The sequence below is a fragment of the Mercenaria mercenaria genome, chromosome 4 (assembly GCF_021730395.1).
Source record: "Mercenaria mercenaria strain notata chromosome 4, MADL_Memer_1, whole genome shotgun sequence".
In the NCBI taxonomy this organism is placed as follows: domain Eukaryota; kingdom Metazoa; phylum Mollusca; class Bivalvia; order Venerida; family Veneridae; genus Mercenaria; species Mercenaria mercenaria.
The window spans coordinates 84,013,300-84,040,701 of record NC_069364.1 but is presented as its reverse complement, the minus strand read 5'-3'; the positions used below and the strand labels follow the sequence as shown (position 1 = coordinate 84,040,701).

General features: G+C 33.1%; 1 protein-coding gene across 2 annotated transcripts in view; it reads left to right on the top strand.

Moving 5' to 3' along the window:
- LOC123552330 (dorsal-ventral patterning tolloid-like protein 1) overlaps positions 1 to 27,402 on the top strand; it is a 296,660-nt gene that overhangs the window by 180,256 nt on the left and 89,002 nt on the right. The window contains exon 1 of one of the 2 annotated variants that reach the window (XM_045341904.2): positions 20,284 to 20,580. The exons of the other annotated variant lie outside the window; for it this stretch is intronic. The gene's annotated coding sequence lies outside the window, so the exon portion shown is untranslated. Of the gene's footprint in view, positions 1 to 20,283; positions 20,581 to 27,402 lie in introns of those variants that run through there. 2 annotated transcript variants of the gene reach the window in all.

Below are 27,402 nucleotides of genomic sequence, written 5' to 3'. Positions count from 1 at the left end.
TATTGACAGCATTGAATAATGTAAAAATTACAAATAAGATGGTTTATCAAACTTTTGGGAAAAAAGTAAATAATAGCCGAGAATAGCAAGAAGTCATAGTTTTAAGTCTCAGATAAGCTTTAGTTTTAATATCTAGTGTAAAACTGGTACAGACGGAGAAATGTTAGATTTCTTTTCACAAATGCTTTAAATGTATACATTGATATTGTTTTTATTATTGTCGGACTCTCTGGTGACAACAATTCAACAAATTTCGGGATATTCGGTCTTTTCCAATAATATTTATGTATATACTGAATTCTAAGCTCCTTAAAAAGTGGGCATTCTAACAAAAAATGAAATTCATCTTCTAATTTATTACAATATAAGCATTTTCTTTCGTTTCTTTCAATTTTTCTAGGTTTATGCCATCTTCCTGTCTCGATTGCTAATCTGCAGCTGTGTGCAGAAGCTCTTAACCTTGTCAAAGCATATCTAAATTTTTATATTTATGAATTGCTTAATTCTGCATTCTAGTCTTGACTGGACGTATCCTTTAGTTTTTGTTTAAGTTCAGTAATAAAATGGTTTTCATTTCCTACTCCTTGAAATAACCAGACATAATGCAACATCTACGTCTTGGAGAGTAAGGCTTTTGCAACTGCGTATTTGTTAAGACGAATATTCTAAATAGTTGGCATGAATATTTTTACTTACATTTCTGATTCCTAACCGTCCATTTGTATTTCAAATTAATGTTTTCCCAACGCAGCTGTTGATTACCTTGTACAGAAGTCTCCATTTCATTAACTAAATGAGTACGTTTAATCAATCGTATCATTTTAATTTAATAAAATAACTTTGCTTTTAGTTACTATCATGCAAAAGAATGATATGACATTTTTGGCCCGTTGTCAAGAATTTGGATATTCCCAACGTGTATAAGTTTGATAGTGCATGCATTAATGTGAAAATTTAATGAAAATTGTTCTTCTAAATGCAATATAAACATTCATCTCAAGAAACAGTTATATCTTTTTGTTATAAAACATGTTTCGTTTTCGGTTCTCTATAATTGGTGTATGCTTTAGTTTTTGTACCAGACATTATGGAAATTACTTCGAAATGATCGAGTTTATATGTAGGTTATTGCATGTCATAGCTTCATAACAAAGCTTCACTACCATTTTCTTGCGTGTCTATGTCGCTATCATAGTATATAAACAGCTAATCAGAAATAAATTATATCTCAGAAACATTCTTCTAAAGCAATAGTGACACAGTTAACATGCACGGAATTCTCGTGTTTCTTGAGCTGAGAATAAATATGATTGATGTTCATTTTTAGCTATTTTCGTTCTTTGAGGTCCTTTCTTGTGCTTTTGCTTTAGCTATAACCTAGTGTTTTTCTGTTTTTTGGGTTTTTGTGTTTGTCGCTAAAACTTGGCTTCTAACGGATATCTGTGTGTAAGCAGCTAATCAAAGTATGAAGATGACAAACGTTTGTCTCGTTTATTTTACAAAGCCATCTACAATGTATACACATGTTAAACAATTTATTTCCCAATAACGGTATACAAATGCTATGAGTTTTCCCTACCTTAATCAAGCAAACCTAAAGAGGCAATGAACAAAAACGTCTTTAATTCAAACACAAACGAAAATTCGTTTGCCGTTTGTCTAATCAAATTAGTTGAATTTCAAAGTCGCCAGTCGTTTGCCTTTATTAGATTTTGCGGAAGTATTTGCTAACTAATCGAATCTTTTTTTGCAAATTAAGCCTTCGTATTTCGCTTATTGCTTGTATGTGTTTTGCCTTGGTTTTTTTTTCATAATATTTTGTCAGAATTATCCTTTTTAAAAAACGATGGCGAAATAAAATACAAATAAAGTAATATGTGATTGCATGCAACATTTCTTATTATTTCTGTTTTCTATTAATGATTAAATGTAGACAAATGCTTTAATTCTGCTGAGGTCTTTTTGATCATCACGACATAGCACAGAATATACCCTTGAAGCATTCTGAAAAGACAAATTTGAGGGAAAGTCAATAATGAATGAACCTTGTCACAGGGACTAGTATTTTAATTTCTGTAGATGAATGCCGTATGAGTCGAAAATATTCATGAGGAAATATTTTAATTTGAAAGTAGCGAATTTATAGCATAGTTTCCGCTATTTATAAATGCTGTTATGTAAGCTGTAAATGTAAATGCAAAAGACACAGTCTGACCTGTTTGTGTTTTTTACAATTATGATATTACTGTTATAAATTGCTTTTCTCCTTCTTTCTTTCGTAGAATATGTATCGAAAATACTTACCATCAGCAAAACGTTTAAATCTAGCTTATATTGTGAATGATTTAAGTCTACAAAATATGTCGAATATGTGTAAGAAATCAGTAATTTGGCAACCGAAGAATACCATTATTTTACAAAATCATTGATACCACTTGTATGAGTAAATAATGTGTTAAATAATAATTTGTGATGGATTTACTTTACATTTGCGAATAAATCAGAAGTAGCTTAGGTAGTGGATCAACCTTCTTGGCTATAAGGCATACCCGTATGCAATATGAAAATCAAATAACCGCACATCTGTAGACTCAACTGTAATGTGTTCTGTGAAATACGCATTGTAACACGTGCTCTGTAATAGCTTAGATCATGCAACAATCTCATAGTTTTCTTATTCTTTCTTCTTAACAACAGGAAATTCATTCTGCTGTAGGTATTTGTCGTTTCTGAACAATTTGAGCCGTGCCATGGGAAAACCAACATAGTGGGTGTGCGACCAACATGGATCCAGACCAGCTGCGCATCGCCAGTGGGCAGGTCATGCTGTCGCTTTAAGCCTTGATTGAGAACTTGCGAACAACTGGATCCGACCAGACTGGCGATTGCAGGCTGGTCTGGATCCATGCTGGTCGCACACCCACTATGTTGGTTTTCCCATGGCACGGCTCATTTATTGTGATATTTCTCTTAACGTGAATATCTAATCATGGTAGAAAGAAACGCCGCTTCTTTAATTGACATTTTCGCGAGAACACTGTTGAAATCGTAGCATTATAAAAACACATGAAACCTCTTTAGAAGATAAAAAAGGAATGTTGCGTTTAGATTAAAAGCTATTTTCAGCAAACACATCTTTCACTTGTATGATTTCGTTGTGTTTCCTTATTTAGACGACATTTGATTTTAGTTTTAAATATTACATGCCATTGATTATTTCAAGACTGTAATAAACTTCTATATGTTTAGGCTAAATTATTAAACACAAATGAGGAAAGCCAGTTAATAGCTAATGTTAGCGAATTTTGTTAATGTAAGGTTGACTTGCATTTTCAGGTTACTTTAATATATTTTCGAGAATGAATTAAAGCTCTTAGAGGCAGAAAAAATCTTTAATACAGAATCCTTTAATGGCAATATTTTAAATTGTCCCTTAATCTTTTCTCGAAAACTAAAGTAAAATTCAAGATTTCGATTTCAAAATGGTATAATGAGTATTCCATGAAGATGACAAGTTACATCAACACTGGTATGATATTGGAAAATTGTATATCTACGATAACAGTAATTTAGATATGTTTCTAGATTATAGACACATCGTCTCCAATTGTCTCATAACTTTTGATCATTTTATAACATGCAGACATTTTCTTGTAAAATAATATTAGGTTATTTAACATTGTTCTGTACAATACGGTGATATATTTGGACGAGTACCCAGCTGAGAAAACCATATTGGACTAGCCGCTAGGCGAGTACTCAGCTGAGAAAACCATATTGGACGAGCCGCTAGCTGAGAAAACCATATTGGACGAGCCGCTAGGCGAGTCCAATATGGTTTTCTCAGCTGGGTACGAGTCCAAATATATTTCGTATTGTACAGTACAATGTTAAATAACCTTTTTATTCTATATCTATTTTATCTTAGTTTAAATTAAAAATGTTTCACTGAATATTGTATTCCTGCATTTTCTGTATTTCCCAGCTTGGTATGAGTGCAAATGTATATATTATGCAGAACAATGTTAAATAACCTTTTTATTCTATATTTATTTTATCTTAGTTTAAATTAAAAATGTTTCACTGAACATTGAATTTCTGCCTTTTCTGTATTTTCCCAGCTTGGTATGAGTGCAAATGTATATATTATACAGAACAATGTTAAATAACCTTTTTATTCTATATTTATTTTATCTTAGTTTAAATTAAAAACGTTTCACTGAATATTGTATTCCTGCCTTTTCTGTATTTTCCCAGCTTGGTATGAGTGCAAATGTATATATTATACAGAACAATGTTAGGCCCTAAATAACCTTTTTATTCAATATTTATTTCACTTCATACGTAATATACGTAATTCATTGAATGTTGTTTTTCTGCGTATCAGTATTTAATTTAAATAAATTATATGGTGCAACCTGCCTACAACAGCCATTTGGCGATTTGGGTGGTTATAATACTTGGCTTAGATATTATGCCCACAAACATTGTCAGCAAGTTTGGTGAAGATCCGATGAAAACTGAATAAGAGCGGACATGCTTTGGATGCCGACCACCCGCCCGCTGTCACAGGTCTTCACATAATACGCCGAGATATTATGCCCACAAACATTGTCGGCAAGTTTGGTGAAGATCGGATGAAAACTGTTGGATTTAAAGAGCGGACAAGGCTTGATTTGCAGTTTTCCTGAAGGAGTGTCTAGAGGTCCGGTTACCAGACCCCTAGCCACTGCCATTCAAAATTTTCTCAACCTGTGACAAAATAAGAGATTTTTCCAATCAATAAGATTTTCTTCCAGTTATATCTGTATAGATCTAGATCTATATAATTTCTATTTGGAAATATCTGTTCTTCTTCCTCTGAGACTTGTTCTAAATCAGATAGCATTGCCATCACTTGAATCGTTTTTATGTGTTGTAAACAGACAAACGACAATAAAATCCTGATTTCAAGACGCATAATCAAACCCTGTACATAGAGCGCCTACTTCATCCGATTTACATTCGGAACATTTTCACGCGTTTCGGGCTTTATCATATGTTTAACATGGGACTGTTGAACCGTCCAAATACAGAAAATACAGGATTTTTTGTACGCACGTGCGTCCAAATACAGAAAATACAGGATTTTTGTACGCACGTGCGTCCAAATACCGCAATATATTGTACGGTCACGTGTTGCAAATGAACGTTCGCGATTGGATAGATAAAATAGATATAGAATAACAGCATTTATTGAAAGAAATATTTCTCCGGCCTTTCGGGACTTTAGCCATTTTATATCCTTATAAGAAAAGTATGTATGTATCGACAAAGGGGCAGAAAGGCCTTTCGGCAATCTTGTATATTCTAGATAAATATTGTTCCTAATTTTCATTCAAAACTTACTTACATGTATCTAACATGTAGACAATCATCAAAACATTATATATATTACTTAAATTCATTCTAATAACACACATGTATTTTTACTTGAAAAGTTTGCGCGTGTGTCCTTTACAATAATTTATCATTCTTAAAAATAAATCTCATATGTGCGTTAGATATTATGTTGTACAATTTAAAAGTGTTCAAGCTTTTATTCTTTTAATCCAGATAAACCTCAATACAAAACAACAGCAATATTTATGTTCTAGACTTTTCTTATAATAATGGAATGTTCTAAGCTTTGAAAGAGAAAAAATCAAACTGAAACGGATACCCATGTTATGGTGTAATGAATGTGTTTCCTATCAACACAAAAATACAAAATCTATAACTTTAAGGTGGGCTCGAGCCTGATATGGATTTTCGGGACAGCGTATATCCCGTATCCTGTCACCAACAAGCTGTGTAACGATTTTATCTTGCCGACTACCCTTTTCTTACGTGCTATTATCGATACATTTTAAATTAACAAAGCTACTTACTGGAATCCTGCAATAATGTGTTTGGACATCATGCTTGGACAGCCATAAAATGCAAAATGATCTGTATTTTGATTAAATCACAAAACACAAAAGCTCATTTACACAGGTTATGAACTGGTTTAGATCAGAAACACAAAAAGCTTTCTGTTCCATCCTTTCGAAAATCACCAGATTTCACGATGTCAGAAATGTCTTGAAACTTCGGCTTTCATCCCGTTTCCTGTTAAATCCTTTATTTTGCACGTAGATTAAATGATCCTAAATCAAACTGCTGAGTAACAAATATGTCAATTCCTTTGTGTTACGATGATTTAACTTAAAACAAGATTTTAACATCCGTGTCTCCCATACAGAGTTATTCTGCTTTTTACGGCTAAATTTTGTCAAACTTCACGAGCCTAAACTAAGTAGGAAAATGGAAACGGCAAGAAAACACTAAATTAACTCTCGGAAACGATACTATCGCTGGAGCTAATTGATAATCTGACTTGATTTAATTACGCCAGCGATGTGGCAGCCATTTTGTTTTAATCAAATTCATACCTGAAATGTACTTGCTGGATATGGAATATAGCCTGTCTCCACGTGACGTCTATTGACCAACAGAAATGCTAGAAACTTGTAGGAGGCAAGATAAATAAGTATACGAGTAAGCGTATAAACAACTTCGGAACTGCACGTTATCAACAATTTAAATAAATAACAACAGCGTAACGTATACTGCAAATGACATAATGAATATTATACAATGTAAAATTATATCTGAATCAAACTTATTACTTGTACCGTGTCTGAAAATTACGACGTTTTAGGCAGGAAAAAAATCAGTGTGAGAAGATAAATAAATCACACAAACTCCCATGATAATACTATCAAGTATTCAAATTCTTTACTGTCAAAGTATTCCGATGCATTGTGTAGTTTAGGAGCGCAGCACACTAAACGTTCAAACGGCGGCTCGTCGCAAAATGAATCATGGATTATCTGATAGCACTCGAAAAGAAATACAAAAAGTTATCGTCTTAGTTAACAGAATAACGTTTTCTGCAGTAAGTTTGTCCTGATTCATACTTTGATTAAAGGGAAGATATCATATAATGTCTAATATGTGACTCTTGTTTACAGATTTGTTATGTTTCCAAAGGGCTGAAATATTTTTCTTAAGCGAATTCCAATATTATTGCTATCATTGTGTTGTATCAGTTTTTTTCATGCAGTTTAAGGAATTTATTGTTTATGTTGTAAAATCGCAGGTCTGCATTGCATGTGTCTAGTACGAATAATACTTTATGTTTCTGTGTAATCAAACATCTAACTGAATACATACAATCTGTTAGACCTGCAATGAGTCTATGTAACAATTCGGAAACGATACATTGTTTACTAGTAATGAAGAAAAATAGACTTCCACATTTAGACTGAATAGTGGGCGAAAAATTAAAATCCCTTTATTTATATAGAAACGATATTTCTACGTGTTTTATATGATTAGATAAAAAATAAATGTAAGTTCTTACTTTGACAAAATTGGTTTACAATGTCCATTATTTTGTTAACCTGTAGGCTATTTCCTGAAATTGCTATATACGTAATATAACACGTTTTAATATTACTCCTTTGTACCCACGACAAAGTACAATTTGAATTTGAATGATCGTTTTCTGAATTGTACGATTTGTCACCTGTTTTCGCTACTTCACATATGGTCATATAACGACCATTGCAGTAAGGTGTTATTCGAGGGAATAGCCTCTTACTGTTTCTTTTCATTTTAAAAATACACAAATTTCCTTTAAATAATTATCATGATTTTAATGCTACTGCTTTTCATTGTTTGTAATAATATCCGTTCTAAGAAAGTACTTAGCACCAGGTGTACAGTTAAAATATGTCATTTTTTCAGCCTTCTAGTTAAGAATTGATTCTTTGACAGTTTTGCAAATAATGCAAACTGATGCACTGAGCGTTCATTCTCAAAAAGAACTCCAAGAAGTAGCAGGTGTTTTCAGATATTTTTTTTAATTTTGTTAAATGTGTATAGATGTGATTTTGCAAGCAAGTGAATCAAACACTAATAAGGGTAATACCTCCCTTTGCAAATCTGGCGTTGCAATTTATAAAGGTATTGGTAATATAAATTTACCATTGTTTAAATCAATTAAGTACATACTTGTCTGAATTAAATACATATCTTCCGATTTTTATTCATTAAAATGATGAGTATTCATACCTATACTACAGCTTTTCACTACAGTCCAAATCGTACACTTCGATAAAATAAGTTTGTTATATTATTTTAACATGGTTAAAGAGGAAGCAAGGCTGGAATTTGGAAATATAAGATGTCTATAAATAAAACCGAAGTGTTTAAAGAAAGCAGTGTATCCCTTTATAAAGCCCACAAGTCAAACTGTTTAAGAAATTTAGAATATTTCTGTTTGCTTTGTACATTTTATAAACACATGTCTACACTACACTGTAGCGTATGAATAAACAATACAACGGTCTTGAAACTTCATTTGATTGATCAACTCTCAGACCTTTTTTGAAAACCAACAATAAAATCAATACATTAACTAGCCGTTAAAATTTTAAGTTTAACAAATAATCGGGAAGAAGTTAAAGTTTTGGTACTGTTATACGTTTCGTGATTGTGAACTAAAAGTTTCTGTTTTTCGGTTTGATGAAGTAATTTCTCAACATTGGGTTAGTGTTTTTAATATATAAAATAGAGAAAAGTGGAAACTTTACAATGCGCGTTTATACTTGATTCTGTAGCATCTTCTATTGTTTCTTTATAAGGAAAAGTCCGACTTTCAACTTGTAAATGTGAATGAGCTGTAGGTAAAGACGAGATGGTATTTCCAATACTAGTGATGAATGACCAATTTAGATAAATTGCAGGTTTTGGTATGAAACACGCAAGTCAAGGTCCCATACTGGTACCAATTCAGAGAGATTTGTGTGCAGATACTTAGCAATAATGTGACGTTGATCGATGATAAATTTCTCGAAGTCTCATCGAATTCCCGCGAGACTTCCCTCGTATCTTCTTCAGCGACGAGAAATCTACATCAGAATGTTTCAAGATAGATATATTTCTTGCATATTTTTTTTGCTAAGTACTGCAATAGGTTTGAATACTTAAAAAACTGAAAACAAAATCTCTGATACATTATTAGTATTAGTATTAGTATTAGTATTAGTATTAATACATTTTCGATGAAATTTCATTCCTGAAATCAAGATTTTATGTACGTTTTATATTCATTTTTTAACACGTGTGTCTGAATCTTTGTAATATTGTATGTAATATACGAACTCCTATAGAAAAAAAACAGGCCATCTGACTACACATTCTTGATATACACTTTGATGAAGCGCAAAACTCAAAAACTCATTACAGTAATGGTTTAATGAATTGATTTGAATATTTGACAAGAAACTATTTGTTTTTCCTATAGATTATTTATAAACACAAAAGGACGTCTTTGAAAAAAAAAATCAAGGTTTCATCGGTTATTCGCTAATAGGATATAGCTGAGATTAAAATAAGCATTCCATTACAATTGATGCATGTGTGATTCAAAAATAACCCATACGCAATTTATCGTGGCTGCTTGAATGTTTGGCCTAAATGTTTACAATCAGTATTGAATTACTACTTAAAAGTAAACATGGATCTTTTTGGACCCATTGCAAGTTTAGCTTTTACATTAGTTCTGATTGCTATCCTTCTACTTTTCAAAAACAAGTACTGTTTTTTCCAGGAAGCGGACTCGAGCGTGGTTACAATAAGCTTGAAGCTTTCAACGACATCACAATCGAGTTAAAACAAATTAGTATAAACTAAACTAAAAACATAGGATACAGGACTATATCAAACGGAAGAAGTATGTGTCAAGTATCTATATGAAAACCATACATAAACATTATTGATATTTACCGTATTTCTTTTTATAGCTGACATTATGCTGTTATACATTCAAGTAATTTTTGATTAATTTACATGACTACACTTTACCGATGATAGAAATATAAAACATGTGCCTCCTTAATGTCATTGCTAGTTTGTCATCTGACTTACATCATGGACAGGATGTGTCCAAAATATATGGGTATCTTGACGTACAGTGAGTCATGTAAGAATGATGGTCGTTCATTATCATTCAAACAGTTTTAGTTTAGTTATTGTCGCCATTATTTTCAGTAGGGATTGTGAAACATTACGTGTTCTCAAATCTCAATTTCTGTTCACTTTGTTAATAGAACGTGACACAGAAAGACGTGTTTTAATTCTAGTTACAAGTAACATCTGAATGAGTAAAGTTAAAATTTTCTTGAATAGTGCTTCATTTATTAGAGGAATTTAACAACGGCAACACAAAAACATTTAAGCAACAAAAATTAGGGGCCCTTCGTTTCAAATTTCATTTCATCTCGGAAAAAAGGATACGCTTAGTATAACATACCGAAGCCACCTACCGAAGCAGCAGTGTAAACGTTATATCTATCAACCACTCACATACCATAATAAGGGCCTCTATGGACTTGTAGTTCAGTTTGATTACTTTAAATGAACACGTCACTGACATCTTGACAATGTATTTTATATTGGTTCGGGATTGGGTATTTTGAAAAGGATCAAAACTATTCTTTCTATAAATTAGTTTGAAATGAGAACTTCCGGTAAAGAAATGCTATGGAGTATCTGTGAACTTCCTTCATCAATAATGCTAAGATGTGACATATTACCTAAACTGTGTTGTGACTTAAAATCATAAGAAAATAAACAAATAAACATAAACAGAACACGCATTAATTGTTAGCAGTAAAAATCTATGACTTATATAACGATTGTAACATTTTAACATAATAAAAACAAGTCATCGTTGTGCTAAATTACAATAAGCCTGTCTTGTGTTACAGGGGAAAAAAGAATATTTAAAATAGTTTGAAATACAATATCACAGAAAACACGGTCGTAAATTTGAAAATAATATAATGAGAGATACAAAATCGTGATCTGGTTTGTTATGACTTCTCAGTAATTGTTCTATAATTGAAAGACTTAAGTTATTTGTGTCAACAATATTGTTTTTTTTTTGATACAGTAGGTCATTTAAATGATATTGAGGATGAGTTTCACTTCATTCTGAAATGTAAAAAGTATAAAAATGTTCGAAAACGATATATTGATAAGTATTATTTTGATCGTCCTAGTGTATTTAAACTTGTTGAATTGTTTTCATCAAATAATGTGCAGACCTTGAACAAATTAGCTTGTTTTATAAACTGTGCTTTAAAAATAAGAAGTAACATATTGTGAAGTTCTTTAAATTATAACCATTACGGTTAAAAATATATTCAGACTCCTGTATGTATGAATCACAACCTCGAGTCTATCTTTTGATATATATATAAAGTTTTAGCTTTCATAATTGTTTGTGTACTTTGATATACGCACATTCAATTGATATTTTCTTTAATTATCATAATGTCACTCTCGTTTTAATCAATTGTCTGTATTGTATTGATGTTTGATATATATACATATGTTTATGTGTGACCTTGATATATATATATTTATTTGTTTAAGGATGAGGAGCATAAGCTCAAGTCTAAAAAAAAAAGATTTGTTCTGTTCTGTTGTTCTGTGAAGAATGATCTGAAGTGAACTTAAACAAATGAAAAGAAAAGACACGCAATTAGATTAAATACGTTCTGAAACTTGAGTAAAATTTAACGACATTCTCGTGTTTCAATTAACAGGAACAGCTTATACTGGCTCTTGCTTTAAGTTGATTTTATCTTCAATGGCGGCTTGTCTTCTTGTTTATTGTTTGCACGCATGTCTTCCTGGTTAAAACAATTTCAAAATTTTAGATTTTTTGTTTCCGTGTCCAGATTCAGATATCTTTTGATACTCAGTGTAAATATATACATTTGAACAAAAAAAAAATCCTTTCTACAGAAATAAATTTAATGTTATAGGCAGTTATATCTTATTCTAAAATTGGATTCTTTAATACTCGCGAATCTCCATGTTTATACAAATATTGATAGTAAAGAAAAAGTTTATAAAATGATTACTTGTATATTGCTTCTCTTACCACAGCAATCATCTTTCATTCACTTGCAGCTTCTTTGAAAATATGCAGTCAATATTGTTCACAATGCATGATGGAAAGACATTTTATAACTGCCTCGAGGACCATCTTGTTTCATGGAACATTATGCAGTCACGTTTTCTTCGCAGTGAGTGAACAAACGTATTTTATTTCTGTTCGGGGGACCATTTTGTTTCATCGACTTGTAACCTTTGCGATTATTATTGGCTGTCATGTTTAGCAGGTACATCTGGCTTTTCGATGTTGAAAAAAACATTGAAATTTCTCAGGAATTATTTGAGCTCGGCATTTAGAGGATTGTGCTAGGACTAGTCAGCCCAGTGTCAGTATTATTAGTTACACTGCTTGTTGGTGACAGGATACGGGATATACGCTGTCGAGGAAATCCATATCAGGCGAGAGAAACTTGTAGGAGGCAAGATCAAATATAATATTATGTCACTTGTCTACGGCGTGACATTCCAGTGAGGCAGCGCTATAAAGTTTGGCATTGTACTAATTGTAACAAATAGACACCGTCTTTCATATGACTGAAAACTTGTTGAAAAAGACGTTAAACCCAATAACACACACATTTTGATTGATTCGGAACTAAAACGTGTTTCTGGGCAATCTTTTTTGCTGTGACAAAACGTTTTATCCTGTTATGTGTTTGGTGTGGCATTTGTTTTCTGATCTTTTTGGATTATGGATTTCTTCAAGGTCAGAGACCACCAATTCAAAAAAGTACAGGGAACTTACTGGGAATGAGGTAAGTGTATACCTAGGAATAAGGTAGCACCTGTGCGTTCTGATTGGTCAGTCATGTAAACAAAGCCAAGAAGTGATTTTTTTTCAAAATGGAATATTTTTACTGCATTTACAGTATTTCATTACACATTTTGACAACATTTGCTACATTTTATGTGTATTGAAAAAAGGTTTCATCAAATGAATTTCTCCCGCCATGACAACGATGTAAACAGGGGGTCATCTCATTCACACAAAAAAAACTAAAATAAAGTATCACTATTCATATGATTTTCGTCCGATATTTTGGTGGAACTAAGATAGTTTTTGAAAAAAATGTGATTGGATATACATGTTTCGATATATGGAAGGCCGTACACGCCATAATGTTATAATGGAAGTCTATGGGAAAACAATTGGTGTTCTCTACCCTCAATGTAAATTGTATAATACATTTCCGTTTACGCCACTGAAGGCAAAGGGGCCTAGGGTTTTGCAAATTATTTTCGTCGCATGAACAGGCTCTGTTAAACTGAGGCAGAAATAATTTTGCTAAAAAGGGTTCCTTGGCTTCAAAGGACCTATACAGAGATTTGATATACTTGAAGAAATAATAGTTCATCTATTCAACCACTGGAATGATAAAAAGTTTTAATATTTAAGATTCGATATTTAGTGAAATATCGTAGGATTTCATACAAGTACGAAAGGAATGTACGGATCAGTGAACACAGACCGAAATATAGAAACAATGTCTGCAATGGCCTGTTTTATCGAAAATTATATTTCAGCCAAATGCTATGGACATAAACCTGATAACTATCGATAATTTAATTAGCGGAATGAAAGCCAATCTGACCAAAACACAATATAAATAATGACCACATTCCCAGAAAGAACAATCGCAAGCAGAGGAAATTCGGATGTGTTTTGTATTGATTAGATTTAAGTAAATGCCTAGACAGTAATGAAATAAATCTTAATAGTCTGGTAGCGAAGACGTGTCTTCTGGCTCAAATGTGTAACTGTTAATTTCTTCTTGTCGGCACGAAAAAGAAGAAGCTTATTGTACGATGAGTCTTATCATTTTGTAATTCATTCAAACACCCTTGTGGTGTTTTTACACTAGGCTTACAAGTTGGTTTCCAGCTGACATCAAGAATGCTGTGTTCCTAGAACATAGCTTTTCACAAAATTGGACTGAATATATAAAATTAGAGGAATTATTGATGTTAAAGAATATAATATAAAAATGATCCTTACACATTATATTACAAAATTGCTGTCAGATTCTAAACTAGCGGCAAGTGTTTCTGCCTTTGTGACTGTAAATGGTACTGCCCAAATTGAATGATGGACTAGTCCATTTTAGAAATTTAGCAGGTAAGGGTTAATATCCTTTTCAGGTAATTTATAACATATAGACTCGACATTAAAATCTGACTGAGATAGTGAGAGCAAATGTAATTTGTTAATTTGAATGTTAGATGTTGTCTGGAGTATGTTAATGCATACTTTAAGTATTTATATAACAACATGTAGTAAAATGGAAGTAGGTTCAATAACCAATTTTGGAGTTAAAACAATACTTTGTGGTGGTTTTGCCACTGACCGTTCCAAGGCGGTGCCCCACTGTGTTCCTTTATTTATTTGTTTTGGCCTTGTGTGTTTGCTTTGTGTGTGTGGTGTGCGTGCGTTCATCGTGTGCGCGTTAGGGGAGGCTGCGTTTTCAAAACTTGGCTTTCCCTGTTGGATATTCTTCCTTGTTTTTATGTTAGATTTTATGAATTTAAAATTAAAACTTTCTTGAACAGAAGTCCTCAAGGTAAACTCGAACCTAAATCGCAATTTACTCTTTCAATTGCAAAGTATCATGACAGTCTAACAGAGACAAAAACAATCGAGAGAACTTGATTGAAATCAGAAATCAAGCTTTATCTATGATTTATCTATCATTTACATCCAGTGATACAGTCATTTCCTGTACGTAGCAATCAGCAAACACAGCAAGGTGCCTTCAGACAGTTGTCTGACTAAGGCATCATTCCGGGAAAATAAATGTTAAAGATATAGGGGGATTCGAATGTTTTCATATTCATTTTGACAGACCTTACTAGTGCTCAATAATGCAGAAAAGTAAGTTTATATACACGTTAAGTATTTTAATAGATAACTGCATTCTGTGTTCTTTCTCCTTTTGTACAAGCGAGGCATAATTACCTGAATTAATTAGCTGTATTGTGTATCATTTTGTGGTAGCGTTGACCTTTGTCTCTTTGGTACAGTGATGTTTCATACTATGACAGAACTTGTCATTATTCTCGTCAAACATGCGTACATATGGTGTCCTATCAAGTGCACAATATTGGGTTCTGGACACAAAGCCATGTTTTTCAGGATCATGTACAATTAATAAATTCTACTCTTTAAGGTCAGTAAAGACACTCGTTTAACTACATAAACTAAGGAATTTTGAATCACTTGAAACAAACAGTTACTGCGCTTTCGAATATTTTATCTATAAACTTGATATTGTATGCGTATTAAATTGAGTCTTTCATATGCATGTTCCGACTAAATTTTAAAGATAACTTGTTGCCATCGCAACAGTCATTATGGAAATTAAATTTAAATATATGTGAAAACGTAAAAGCTAACCTGAAATAATTGTCAAGTGTGATGCATGTTATGCATACTAAAGTTAAATAAACGAACATTGTTATTGTTTTCTCGCCTGCCAGCAACACTTTCTCAGGGTCAGTAGTCGTATTAGCGTATTAGAAGCAATCGTTGCGACAGTAAATAGCACAAGCACTAAATAGCTTATCCGAAAGAAAAAGATTGAAGGCAATGTTAATGTACATACGGTAGACAATCGGCAGATTCGTACTCTCGTCTCCTATTTCGACATTTTCAATGTAAATTTTTTTTTGATACATGCTATTATTGTATGGCATCTTTAAATGGAGGAAGAGTCTAGCTTGCCCCAGGCACCGGTCAAGCAGGGTCCGGTATTCAACCCGGGAGGATATCTGGATCGACCGTAACCATCCCGGGGAGATATCTGGAGTCAACAGAGTGTAAGGGCACACAGAGGGAATTAACCTCGAAATCTTACGGGTCCAAAGTCCCGAGTGTGAAAGCAGGAGGGGCTAATTTTGATCGTCTAAATCTTACTTTTTTCTCTCTTTTTTATGTAGCATAATAATCTTTAAAAAAAACATACAGAGATAACGGAAACTCCAGAAAAGAAACTGAATTTGTGCTTGTAATCCCCGTAAAAGTAATTTTCACGACGAGCGATACCTATATTTCACGGAACAGTATGAAAATATACATGTATGAAGCATTGTTGGATATCTCGATTTTTTCATATCACGACTTTTTATCAAGGTCCCGTCGACTGCGAGATTACGAGTGTCGACTGTAATTTATCTATTTTGATTTAATGTATACAATTTTAAATGAGAGAATATTAAATAAAAACTACATTAAATTAAAACTGTTTGATGCAGATTCTTTATGAAGATAACGATACAGATTTGTTTTGTTATCAGAACTATATTACTAGGATAGAATTTACTTGAACACAAGTATTTATTACCTAAAACTTTATAGTTTAGTTACGAGCAATTTCTTCTTCTTCGTTACCAGAATGTGCAATAAGTATATTCTTCAAATGTACAGATAATGCATCAATATGCAAGTTATATTTACGCTGTGTGCTCTGTTTGATGCAAACACAAGAAACAGTTTAAGTCGTTGTGTTAGTTCTAAACAACTTGTTTCCAGAATGCACTGGAGGTCTTTAATGTCAGAATTACTGTGAAGTTGTAAAAGCAATCACACAAATTTAATTTCATTGCATGCAATAGCAGAACAATCATGTTTTGCTTGTGTTTTAATGTGCCAGTGTCGTTATTCCAATATTTCAATACAATTAAATTAAATAGGAAATAAATAAATGCGGCTCCTTAATATAGAAAAAAGAGTAACAGACTGGGAATTTACATGATAATTACAGGATATTACATTGACATTTATGCCAATAGTTTTATATTGTTAAGAGAAGCCTGAGCTTTTTTGGAGCTGACATTAAAATTAGACTGGCATTTATTTTCAAGCTGAGGTATATATATATGTATGATCGAATTTTGTTATTTCGAGTTGAGTCTGATTTCGGATCAATAGTTATGATTTAAAGCTTCTCATAATATTTTAAATTGAGAAAACCAAAAATGTATCAAAAATGTTCTGTGTAATGCTGTAAATATGCCCACTTTTTCTGAAATACCTAACTGAAATTTCATAGACTCATTTACTGTAAACGTTAACATGACATCTATCTATCTATCTATCTAACATGAGACACACGAATTTAAAGCTATTATCCAACGGTAAGTGCTATGGTATCAAAGGGTTCCAGATCAAATACAGTGTATGGCTTAAATGAGCATTTGGGAACAATTTCATCCATGCAAACATTTCAACGCATATCAGTCTGTGGATGCCATTGATTTCTCTTTTCACATAATCACATAAAGCGAATATCAAAGTCGCCAGACACTTGGTTTTATTTGATTCCGTGCAATTGTTTGCTGAAAATTATATTTATTTGTTAGAATAAGCTTTGATGTTTCACTTATTTTGTGTGTGTGTGTTTTATTTCAGATAATTAGACAAATATGCGTTTCAGAATCCATGAAGCTCTTGAACTGTCTCTGATTACACTGATGCCGCAAAAATGTTTTGTCATTTGTCATTATGCTATAATCAATTTTTCCGTCTGTCCCTCTGTCAAAGGTCACACGATGGTACTTATGTACTTCAAATATTTTCATATTTCACTTGTTTCTGTTCACGCGACTATCTTGATACGGAGTTAAAGATGGGAAATGTAAGATGCACCGCCGTTTCGATTTTGTCCGTTGCCTTTACATTGTTACCCATTGTCCAGTTATATTCATCATCACTATTGTGATATTCTATCCTCAGTTCTTAAGACAATTTCTTATACGGACCTTGTAGTATTCTTTCCTCAGGTCTAAAGATACCTTAATTTAATGGACAATATTTTGTCCTATCCCTGTACGTTTAATCGTAACTTCATACAGATACTTACTGTAACGGTTGTTCAATTTCTTTCCTTTTGTCTTTAAAGAGAATGTCGCCAAAACTGTATTTTCATCGTCGTGTCCGTGGCATCGTTTTCTCCTGTAGTCCTATCTTACTTATTTTAATAGAGGATTGATATATCACAGCATTGTTATTCATAATGTGCAACAACTCTCCTTTTTTGTTTAAAGAAATACGTGCGTTCTACATGTTGTACTTTGAACTGTGTTGTCCGTGTCATTTTTATTTTCTGTAGCCCGATTTTATCATGGTGGTGGATTGTACGTACATGCGTGCGAGTGTGCATAGTTTATTCAATATTTCATCTCAGAAAATAAAATGAAAATGAGGTAATCCCTCCTCCCAAGTGTCGTTAAGATACTTTAAACTATTTTTTATAATAATCGTCATGGTACTTTACATTTACCTGGTACACATAAAGTTACTATCTGTTAAAAACTTTTGAAAGGGTACCAAACATCAGAAAGGTCCTTTTCTGGTATAGGAAACAGGCAACCGAAACATAATGTATTGCCGTTCATGGTTTCTCCTTGTTTCCTGAACTGTCTTTAAAATGAAATTCTAACTTCATTTTGTTCTTTCATAAACATGGACGCATTGGAAACAGGCAACCGATATATAGCATTGAACTTCATTATCGTTGTCTTTTTATAGTAACCAGTCATTGCTTATAATTATGGTCTCTCGTTTCTTGAAGAGTACACTACCGTCACTATCTTCTTTCATTCTGAAGTAAGACATCATATTTTTTTGTAGTCGCCAGATGTTGCATTTACTCTAGACGTTGGTACCTAATTGTTTTAATAATTTTCACTGGAATGTAATAATGTTTCGATTTCATTTAATGAGAAATCTAACAAATATATAAAACAGAAACCTGTTTAATGACAAAAGCAATCAACGGAGGTTTTGTGTTAAAATTTGGTTTAATTAGTTCATCATGAACTCAATTATTCTGTGTTTGTTTTTCCAAGTAAAAAAAAATAAAATAATCGGATTTGCTTGTGCACAGTTACATGGAAATGTTTCTGCTATCTTTTCATGATTTTGCTTAAGATAGCTTCTTCAATCTGACGGAATAAAGAGTGTTTTGCAGAAAACGCGCATTCTGTCATTTAGAATTTGTCAGGTTACATTAAGATATTATGATACTAGATGGTTACGGAGAAAAATGTATTGTTAAACGGCCCATATATATAGTGTCTATTTGGTTGATTGCTTCTGTTTTGAAGCTACTTATCTAAACATTAATTATGATTCTGTTTGTTGATTTAAATAGATCTATGTCAAGTTGTACAACTCTTGTAAACTTGTCAAAGATGACCTTCTCCGCTTTTGTTTTGTTTGTTTGTATGTTTTATGATTGTGACTTTGTCTTTTCTGTCGTTCGTCTACATGTTATATAACTCTTTATAGTAACTTTTATATTGTGATGTACACCACTGTTTGCTGTACGTCTTGTATTATGTAACATTAATGTCATGATGGGCTTTTAAGCCTAAATGAGTTGCAATAAAATTGTCTTGTCTTGTCTTGTCTTGTCTTGTCTTGTCTCTTGTCTTGTCTTTACTGATCCGACCGTTGGCTGAATTCTAATAATGGCACAGTTTTATTAGCTTAGACACCCACTACATTGCGGTATATGTATGTAAATAGGTATTTATTTATTAGCTGAAAAAGACAAACCATAAAACATGACAGACGTAAAAATTAAAAAGAAAAAAAGAAAATTCGTCACGAAAGTGTTAAGATCTAGACATAAAAATAGTATTTAGAGCACAAGAAACTATTGTGTAACAAGCATACATTTCATTCATTTTAATCGGTTCGATCTTTTTTTTTAGAAAAACAAAAACTTCTACACGAATTCATTTATGCGACTTTGAGCAAGTGCACAGACACAGAACACTGACATGTGGCAAACTATTTCTGATTAATTCAAAGTCATTGTGCTCAAAATGTCATATATGTAATTTTGACATACTTAGGACTTAAAAAAGATATCAATGATTTTTTTTATTTTTCAGGAGGGTAGTTAAACTACTAAACTACTAAGTATGTTAACATTTGTTTTTTAATACCAAATTGCATGTTTGTCCGGATTACGTTTCGTATCGGAAAATCATAATTACACATTTAAATCACACTAGAAATGCTGTCAGTAAAGATATTTGACAGTTAACACACGAAACAAATGATTTTCTGCACCACATGTTTCTAATATACACCCGCGCAATAACGTTAGTTCTGATTCAATGGTTAAGAAGCGAAAGCACGAGTATACGCGTAGACATCTATCTTAAATATTTCCAATAATTGCTGTGTTCCTAGTAGATTTGAGAGTGTGCTAGGATAGAGTTTATTATTAGCACTGCATTGGAACTAAAGAGAATTTATTTTGATTATACGTATGGAAAACCTGTTATTTTCTTGAGTTATCTTGGAATGTTAAAACCACAGTATCACATTATTACTGCAATTCAAAAGCCAATAGATGGGAGATGTAAATTAATGGTGTTGTAGGAGTTACGTTTACATTAAATACACTTATAATATACTTCATAACTCTTAAGTATGGAGTGAGTTTTGTTGCCATATCAAGTGTATTGGGCAAACCGCAGGGTTTCAGAAGAGGAATATTTTTCTATCTACTGATTGCTGGATATGTTACCAAGGTTTGTAGAGATCACGTATTTTCCATTTAGTATTTAGGAACATGTACAAACAGTATTAACGAATTTAAGAAGAGAGTTCTAGTTATAGAAATAGAAAGAGTTTCATTCTTGCTAAACTTCAATGCATTTAACGATTTGATTCAATCAACAACGCTGTATACGTTACGTTACGTGTTTGTTTCTTTGTTTGGAAACAATGTAAGATCGTATTCATTTGTAGCGTCTTTTTCGCCACTATTAGATACAATACCAAGCCAGGGTAACTGCAATGTTTAAAGCTTTATAGATAGATATTGTCACATATTAATATGATAAAATACATGTTCTTAAATGCTTGTCTTCTTATCTTTTAAATTACATTTAAGTTTACAGTTACAAATCTACCTAAACTAGCAGTCTGAATATTGGTAGATTTGAAGATCGGCAATATAACCAATTTACTGGTAGGTTCTTACTGATATACGTTGGAAAGCACGAGGCATTTCTACATTTGTTTATGTACTTATAAGTCATTATAGAACAATTGAGAAGGGTATTTGACATGATGATATGTTTAGCAGCTTTTGGTGTATATTTCTAAGACCATTCGAATGCAGTTAAGCAACTGATCAGCAGGTACAACGTATGAGATGCCAATGTATTTTTATTCTGTTTTATAGGTAAACATGTTTTGACAGTGGTGCAAGTCCTATATATTGGCACAATAAGCCCAGACTCTTAGAGCGAATAAAGTAAATGCCACATCTGGAACTAGAAGATACTTTTCTTCAGGTGTTTGCATATGTTGTTAAATGTAAACTTTGTATTTGATTGGTCAAATAATCATACCAATCTCCGGTAAATTCTTCCCTTTGCCATCTGGTGTAGTAATTGGAAGAGTTAATGGTGATATTAATTTACCATTGATGAGACTAATCAAGTATATATCATTGATCAGTACGTTTTGTTCAATGTAGGTGGTCTATAGGAAATTAAATACATGCTCATATTTCCGCCCAAACAAGAAACTCCATGCGCTCCCTATTCCATATCATTAACACACATTTAATAAGTACGATCGGTTTCGTCAATGGAACAGTATTTTAAAGCCAGCATTTTGTTTCTTTTAATGCTCGGAAAAGCGTATATTGTTTTGTTTATGCTAGTCAGCCAGTCGAACGGTCTCACTGCCGGCAGACGCTTTTGTTTCCTATCAAAGTCTGACAAACGCTTAACCTATACGAGACTATTGCCTGTGGTAAGTAAATACCTCACCCACACCACCTCACCCCTGTCATTTTTGGGATAAAACATTAATGAACCAGGTCAAAATGACATTGAAACTAAAAACTGTTTCAGATCAATACCTGTGGAACGCTTTGATATACAGCCGTCAAAATTCGAAGAGGATAATAAGCCAAAGCGTAAGGTCAAAGTTACCTTGTCCGTTCAATAACTAGATACTGCTTTTACGTATGCCTGTCCGATTTTACAGAACCGTTGCCTGTACTCAGTGGCTGACCCCTATGATTTTAGAAATCAGTTTACCAAAGCTCAAAGTCACAGCATATAACAGACAGAAAAAACACCCACTTATCCTTATCTCTGGCAGTCCATCAAGTGGCATGTGCGTTTTACAAACAGTGCTTGCTGTGATATGTCACACTAGTTAATAAATTCTAGAACTATTCAGTGACGTAAAATCAGACTTGTTAGTAGTAATACTAAATGTGTTTAAATGAATGGGATCATACATATCATATATAAATGACCAGATATAAATGACATATGTGATACTACAAGAGACATTTAAAATGCGCTTATCTGATAAATTTATTTTCGGACGTGGACGGTAGCATGACTTTCCACTACCGTCCGTGACCAGGCTCAACAAAACTGAGCCTACAACATTTTTTATTTTTTTGTCTTTCTGTTACCGTGAAGCTTATAATCGAGCTGCATTCCAAAATTAAAACATAAGAACAGACACACTGGAAGTATTAAGTAAAGCAACAGGAGCCACAAAAGTAGTTTATACTATTGATATGGACTTATTCTTCAAAAGGTTTATATAATACCAATTTGCACAAAAACCAAAGTGCTCATGGTGGGCTATTGTGATCATGCTGTGTCCGTCGTCCGTTGTCCATCGAGCGTCCGTCCGTGCGTGCGTCCGTCAAGTTGTCTGTCCGTCGTCAACATTTGTGTTTAAACGACATCTCCTCCAAAACCAATGAATAGATTTGATAAAACTTAGCCATGATGTTCCTTGGGTGGTCCTCTACCAAAGTTGTTCAAACGGTTCCGCTTAGTTGCACATGGGGGCTTCCAGAGCTAAAAATAGAAAAAAAAACTTAAAACGACATCTCCTCCTAAACCGATGTTCCGATTTTGAAATAATTTCACACAAATGGTTCTTATATCACCCTCTACCTTGATTGTTCAAATTATACCGATTCGTTCAAAACATGGCTGCTGGATGGAGGGCGTGGTCACTTTTTCCTATATGTATATCGTGGAAAATTTAAAAATCTTGTTGTACGAAACTACTTGCCCGATTTTAGAATAATTTTACACAAATGGTCCTTCTGTGACCCTCTACCAAGATCGTTCAAATTATTTTGATTCGTCAAAAACATGGCCGGCAGAGGGCGTGGTCACTTTTCCCCATATATGTTTATAGTGGAAACTTTAAAAATCTTCTTGTGTGAAACTGCTTGCCCGAGCTTAGAATGATTTTACACAAATGGTCCTTGTGTGACCCTCTACCAAGATTGTTCAAATTATTTTAATTTGTTAAAAACATGGCCGCCAGAGGGCGTGTCACTTTTTCCTATATGTATATAATGGAAACTTTGAAAATCTTCTTGTTTGAAATTGCTTGCCCGATTTTAGAATAATTTTACACAAATGATCCTTGTGTGACCCTCTACTAAGAGTGTTCAAATTATTTTGATTCGTCAAAAAACGTGGCTGCCAGAGGGCAGGGTCACTTTTCCCTATATGTATATAGTGGAAACTTGAAAAATCTTCTTGTTTGGAACTGCAAGCCCGATTTTAAAATAATTTTACAGCAAATGGTTCTTGTGTGGCCCTCTACCAAGATTGTTCAAATTATTCCGATTCGTCAAAAACATGGCTTCCAGGGGGCGTGGTCACATTTCTTCTCTGAATCAATAATAGCTAGAGCCTTGATATTTGGTGTGTGAATTATCAGATTTGTAATGTCTAACATAATTGTTTAAATTATTGCCCTACTGGTTCAAAAGTGTGTGTGGCATGTATATAATATAGGCTAACATAAAAGAAACCTAACTCTGTACTTATACAAACACACTTGAAGCCTTGTACACAGGTGAGCGCTTTAGGTTCAATGGCCCTCTTGATTGTTATTGTTGTTGAAGTATTACTAATTTAATTTTTACAGACTCTGATAACGGAATAGTGTCGCAAAGTGTCGTTTGCTAGTTTGAAATGTCATAGAATTTTCTTGTAACATAAGACAATAACATACTTCTTTCGTTTTAAGGACTAATTCTTGTAAAGAAAATAATAGCGAATTCGTTAATCTGTCATCAAATTAAGTGCTAACAGTGGTTACAAAACAAAACAAGCGCTTATCTAATATTGCAAATACATGTAAACTATATTACTTTATAAACGTTTATATTGTCTCAGACATTGTACAGGTAAGTGGCTTTACACACTGAAATACACTGATACAACATATTATCAAATATTAGCATGCGCAGATCCTGGTTGACTGTCTGTCGGAAGGAAGCCGCTGGCTTCGGCTTTAACTTATTATTTCCATTTAAAGAACATAAAACACTGGTGAAAACACTAAAATCGTTACGTATATTCCGTTGTTTTGATTTTTGTCATGATAACAAGAATATTCACATTGGTATTGTGCGATGATACACGATAGTTATACCCTTATTGTAAATTTATCTAAGCTTATAAATCTATCTGATTTTCGTTTGTTGCTGAAACTAAAGTTATGTTTTCCAAAATGAAATATTCTAAGAGAGACAGACTGGCTCCTAGACTATTATATATTTTTTCAATTTTAAGTTTTAAAATTGTGTATGTAGCCAGTCTATATCTTGTGTCCAATATCATAATATTGCAATCAATCGCCAAAAATAGAGTGGCATTTGTCACAATTACATAAAATGAAAGAAAAACTACATAAGTTTAAATTGTGTTACAAATTCTTTATTATCAGTCTAGTGGCTAGTCTAGAAGGGAGACAAAACAATAAAAACAACAGCGTCACCTTGTTTGACTCTGTAATAGCTGTTGAGATATGACTTCCGTTAAAACGTGCCTCTCCTCTCCCACACACATACAGACATTATATATTCTGTCGCCATACTCAAATCTAGAAATCCTCTTCTTTCCATCAAGGCCATGGACATTGAATACAAAGTATTTGTTACTCTACAAATCCATGATTTACGAATCTAGCACTTTATGGTTTACAAAGCAAATCAGCTAGGATCAGAGGAACCATAAAGCTGGTCTTAAAGCAAATTCATGTTTGGTCTTGCTTAATGTAATAGAAAAAGGATTACCAGACCAAACAAATATAGTCGTGACAAATAAAGCGAGTGAGACGAATACGATGGCAACAAAAATGGCATTATTTACGGATATCATGACAAGAGAAAAGGGAAATGGCTACAGAAATACTAAAATAAGAATCAGTCACTAGTTAAAGGTGCAAATCGAAATACCTAGTTGGATGGTGACAGTTAGGCGGTAATGAGTCTTGGCCGAGATAGAGGCGAATATATCCATCTACACCTACAGTCAGTGATAGATTATTTTCTCACATGTCATATTCTCTATCACAAATTTACAAGAAATAAAATAAAAAAACTTTTTTTCTTTTGAGTACTGTTTAATTATTGCAGTGTACCATTCTTATTTATTAATGAATTACAAAACGTGAGTTATCTTACTCCCCTCAGAGTTCACAACACAGGAAAATCATGCCCGACATTCAAGAAAAGACTGTTCTGTCTCTCAATTCTCAGTCAAGGATGAGAGAGATATTTCCCATCGTTGCTGTGACCGTAAATACCCGTAAAATCACATTGAAATATTTTAGCACATTTTTTCTCTGTCACAGAATGTTGATTTATAAAATGAAGTAAATGAACTAAAACAATAATTCTTCCGAAAACTTTCATTTCAGTTGTAACTGATGATGAGTTGTATTTTTCCATTTTGGAATATTTGTATATTTTCTATAAACCTTCAGATTGAAACGAATATCAACAGAAAAGGAAAAGAAATTGTAAGCATAAGAGTCACTAGTTCAGAAAGTGACATTTATTCCTAATTTAAGACACGAAAACCTGTCGCGCTTGTTAATGAAAATATTGATCAGGGGAGGATTCGGAAAAAACGGTAAGCTTTAATGACTTTGTGATCTTTAACAGTCAGTCTACTTCAGAATCGTGTAAGTTTCGCAGAAGGCATGTTTCTTATATTGAATTCTTGTGTTATTCCTTCCCAATCAACTGTGTTAAATCATTTAGCGAATCTTGTGAGTAAACTAAATATACGTTTCATTTACTCTCATGAACAAACTCAGTCAAACCGGGTCTGCCTTTTGCGTACTTTACTTCCAGGGGATCGTCTTTTACTGACGAACATATATAAGAATTAAGCTGAAAGTATAGTTTTCTTTGAATAACGTAGAAACAAGTTCTGGTATAATTCATTTCAGAGACCCGTATAAAGAGATCTGTTGAATTTGATTGTGAGCATGAAAATGGGATCGATAACAAATCCAAAAACATGTCTGCGAGAAAACCCGAGCAATTTGCTATACGTATTATTTGGAACATTTCATAAGAAACTGTACCGAAAAGCAATACTGGACATTGGAAAGCTAATTTTCTCATTACGAACGTTTATTAGCGACCAAAAGGCCAGATACTGGGCAAATAATGTAAATCAGTGATTTGGTCTGATTCGATTCTCTTTATCCCAGACGTACAGCATGGTTGACAGTTACGAAGTGAACGTTTTATCAATAGGTTTTCTCGGCAGATTCAGAATTAGCAAAAACAGTTTGTGTTTCTGACAGCAAATCAAATCTGTTATTTTGTCTTCATTCACTATCGGAAAATGCATATGATAAATATTTAGTAACATATTCCGAATTAGCTAGAAATATGATAGCTCTTGTATGCGGGAGTAAAACAACCCGAATCATTCATTAAAACTAAGCTTTTCAGTTTGGTTTAAATTTACAATCGTTTAAAACTTTAATGGCACGAAAGATACTATTTTAACATAGGTTTGAACAGCAATTCAGATACGTAAGATCATAGTAAAATAATAGTATTTAAATAAAATCACTAAAATTTAGTTTGAAAATAGTTCTGTCTATTGGGATCACATAGTCAATGTAATGTTTAATTTTCATAGAAATCCGCTTAAGCAGGTGCTAGGTGCACATTGCATACATAGTCCTACAAAGGCTGCTTTTATATTGCTTGCATTACAAACAAAAGAATCTTCTGACAATTTTTGAACTATGGCTACATCAGTTTTCAGTGCCGTGTGGTGTCCGAAAAGCAGTCCCCCCATACTATGACACAGTTATGTTATATTTTTTGTCCTTAAGGACCCTTACGTCAGATCATAGTTTCAAAATAATAGCATTTCGATAAAGCCGGTGTTGGGTGTAGGGATGTAAGATGAAAGATGAAAGATTGGCATTCATGGCACAATCTCCTGTCATCTCCTGCAGGGTCATGAACTTTTCCGTCGGACTCCGGTGGTATAAAAAGAAACGTTTCCAATATGACTGACCAAGTC